Source organism: Mus musculus, chromosome 14 (assembly GCF_000001635.26).
Source record: "Mus musculus strain C57BL/6J chromosome 14, GRCm38.p6 C57BL/6J".
In the NCBI taxonomy this organism is placed as follows: Eukaryota; Metazoa; Chordata; class Mammalia; order Rodentia; family Muridae; genus Mus; species Mus musculus.
Window position 1 is genome coordinate 18,428,032 of NC_000080.6, and position 4,009 is coordinate 18,432,040.

Consider the following 4,009-nt stretch of genomic DNA (forward strand, 5'->3'; position numbering starts at 1 on the left):
GTTGATCTGATCCAGGAGTACCTGGATCCACATGGTAGAGAGAGAGAGAGAGAGAGAGAGAGAGAGAGAGAGAGAGAGAGAGAGAGAGAGAGAACACCGATTCCCAAAATTTGTCTTCTGACCTTCACAGGTTTGCAGTGGCATATAGCACCGAATGATGATGATGGTGATGATGATGAGGAGGAGGAAGACCTAGAAAAACCCACACAAAACCCTTCCAAAATGTAAGAAGTCACATATAATGAGATATGTCCTCTTGTGTTGTATGCCAGTCCGAGGTCTACATGAACCAGGTACACCTGGGGGGCAGGCTGGGGCTAAAAGAGACTTAGACAGTGAGAAAGATTAATGGAGACCAAGACAACGTTCCTGTTCAAGGCCTACGAGTTTATTAAGAGACTGTGCTTTTAAGGGGGAAGACCCATCCCCACCCCCACCCCTACCAGTCCACTCTTGGTGCCTGGAGCCATTCTGTCAGCACTCAGTTGCCAGGCTAGTTGCTTATTCAAGAATCTCTCAGGAAGACAGGTTCAGCCTCTCAGCAGGTAGCAGAAGAGCAGGGAAGTTGTCACTTCAAAAAGGAGCCAGCCAAGTCAGAAAGCTGCACCACAGGTGGCCCCACCTCAGTGGCGACAAAGTCTGTACCAGCCTGCTTCAAGCTGGGGGAGGCTACAATTCCTCCCTGATTATACAATAAAAATAGCTGGACCGAGGCATAAAATTTATTTATGCTCCATAGTCCTGCCTGGGAGTTATGGTGGCTGGTGGCCGTGCCTGGCTTGGGATATCTCAGATTTTCCCGAACTATTCTTATCCATCAAGGAGAATATATACAGCTGTTTGTGTTTATTTTGCACATACATGGCTCTGTGGTGTATTATTAATAAAACACGGTCTCTTGGCATATACCTCTGTTTTAGATTGATATAGTTCCAAAATCTGGTTGCCCGTCATTGGTTAACTGGCCCTCATAGTACACCTTATTCCCAAATCAGACCAAAACCACAATATATACTGAATATGCTTCTTCATATCGATGAATTTCTGCCACCTGTGCTTGCTGGAGGCAAGGCTGCACACTTGCTAAAATCAGGCTGTGAGGCGTTGACTGGCCTGCTTGAAAAACAAAGCTGAGACAGTGAACAGCAACAGAATAAAAGCTTCTTAGTGGAACCCCCAGGTACTTTATTCAGTTGCAAATTAGCAACGATCAAGCTCACACTATGACCTTCTGGTGTGGGGGAGCTGGCTTTGAGAATTAGCAGGAAAGCTGGAGATTGTCTGAAAGTGGAGGCTGTGCTCCAAATTAACTTTGCTAGGTAATTAAGATTTTTAGCTATCTTCAATAGGAATTTCTAGTATTGGAATTATTACTAGACCAATCCAAGATTGAGTTAGAATAACTGGTCACAGTGAAGGAAAGAGAAGAATCATTATAACTCTTTCTTATGACTAATCTTTCTAAGTCAGATTCCACGGTCTCTAATGTCCTATGTCCATAAGGTTAAAAAGCTTGAAGCAAGGCAACTTAGCTTGTCCAATCTGGGACAAAAGCAAGCAAAGGTGGATCAAAGATATATACCCAATTCAGCTTTCTTGTCACCACAGCCAGGACACTCAGTGAACTCAGAGGTCAGCTTGTCACACAAATCGTTCTGACAGTTGTCATGCTTCTGAAGCATTCTGTGGAGAGAACCTAAGCTTTTCCCTTTCCCCAATAGGGTAGCTGTTCAGGATCAAGCCATATGCCAATAAGTAGATCCTTTTCATCTCACCTAGACATAATTATGTCTAGTTTTAAGATACTATAAGGCATTTATTAAGTTCTTTGACTTCCAAATTTCAAAATTCTTACAATAAGAATATGATTTAAATAATGTGCATGGAGATATAATTCCTCCCCTTCTTTGTTTTTTAAGAAGTTATAGTTTAATATCTTGTGTTTGAGAATTATAAAATTGTTGACAAAATATCTCAAATACTTGACTGTTATTGTCAGTTTTAATATAACATGGGGAGTGACTAATTACACTTTCAGTTGTTTCTCTTGAAGAGCAGTTGTAACTAGAAGGCTTGAAAAGTTATTAATAGTCACATGTGCATAATTTATTAATCAGAAATAAGAGCATCCATTTGCAGCAATTGATTAAGTATAAGTCCTCAAGAATTAACACCATTATGTGGAAACAGGGAGAATTTGAGGACACCAAGAACAAATGTTTTTTCAATTTGACATGCACATTCTCTAAAAATACCAAAATATTATCTCAAGCCATTACTGTATTGATTATATGAAGAACAAGATTATTCTTATGTAAGGCCTGTAATCTAACTGAGATATAAATCTAGCATGGAATTGCCTTAAGGGGTCTTGTCCAGGCGATATAGAACAAATTTTTAAATGTCCAAAAAGAGTCTTCTAAAAAGGACAGCATTTTTTCTTTCTTTTTTTTTTCCATTTTTTATTAGGTATTTAGCTCATTTACATTTCCAATGCTATACCAAAAGTCCCCCATACCCACCCACCCTCACTCCCCTACCCACTCACTCCCCCTTTTTGGCCCTGGCATTCCCCTGTACTGGGGCATATAAAGTTTGCAAGTCCAATGGGCCTCTCTTTCCAGTGATGGCCGACTAGGCCATCTTTTGATACATATGCTTCTAGAGTCAAGAGCTCCGGGGTACTGGTTAGTTCATAATGTTGTTCCACCTATAGGATTGCAGATCCCTTTAGCTCCTTGGGTACTTTCTCTAGCTCCTCCATTGGGGGCCCTGTGATCCATCCAATAGCTGACTGTGAACATCCACTTCTGTGTTTGCTAGGCCCCGGCATAGTCTCACAAGAGACAGCTACATCTGGGTCCTTTCAATAAAATCTTGCTAGTGTATGCAATGGTATCAGCGTTTGGAAGCTGATTATGGGGTGGATCCCTGGATCTGGCAGTCTCTAGATGGTCCATCCTTTCATCTCAGCTCCAAACTTTGTCTCTGTAACTCCTTCCATGGGTGTTTTGTTCCCAATTCTAAGGAGGGGCATAGTGTCCACACTTCAGTCTTCATTCTTCTTGAGTTTCATGTGTTTAGCAAATTGTATCTTATATCTTGGGTATCCTAGGTTTGGGGCTAATATCCACTTATCAGTGAGTACATATTGTGTGAGTTTCTTTGTGAATGTGTTACCTCACTCAGGATGATGCCCTCCAGGTCCATCCATTTGGCTAGGAATTTCATAAATTCATTCTTTTTAATAGCTGAGTAGTACTCCATTGTGTAGATGTACCACATTTTCTGTATCCATTCCTCTGTTGAGGGGCATCTGGGTTCTTTCCAGCTTCTGGCTATTATAAATAAGGCTGCTATGAACATAGTGGAGCATGTGTCCTTCTTACCAGTTGGGGCATCTTCTGGATATATGCCCAGGAGAGGTATTGTGGGATCCTCCAGTAGTACTATGTCCAATTTTCTGAGGAACCGCCAGACTGATTTCCAGAGTGGTTGTACAAGCCTGCAATCCCACCAACAATGGAGGAGTGTTCCTCTTTCTCCACATCCACGCCAGCATCTGCTGTCACCTGAATTTTTGATCTTAGCCATTCTGAGTGGTGTGAGGTGGAATCTCAGGGTTGTTTTGATTTGCATTTCCCTGATGATTAAGGATGTTGAACATTTTTTCAGGTGCTTCTCTGCCATTCGGTATTCCTCAGGTGAGAATTCTTTGTTCAGTTCTGAGCCCCATTTTTTAATGGGGTTATTTGATTTTCTGAAGTCCACCTTCTTGAGTTCTTTATATATGTTGGATATTAGTCCCCTATCTGATTTAGGATAGGTAAAGATCCTTTCCCAATCTGTTGGTGGTCTTTTTGTCTTACTGACGGTGTCTTTTGCCTTGCAGAAACTTTGGAGTTTCATTAGGTCCCATTTGTCAATTCTCGATCTTACAGTACAAGCCATTGCTGTTCTGTTCAGGAATTTTTCCCCTGTGCCCATATCTTCAAGGCTTTTCCCCACT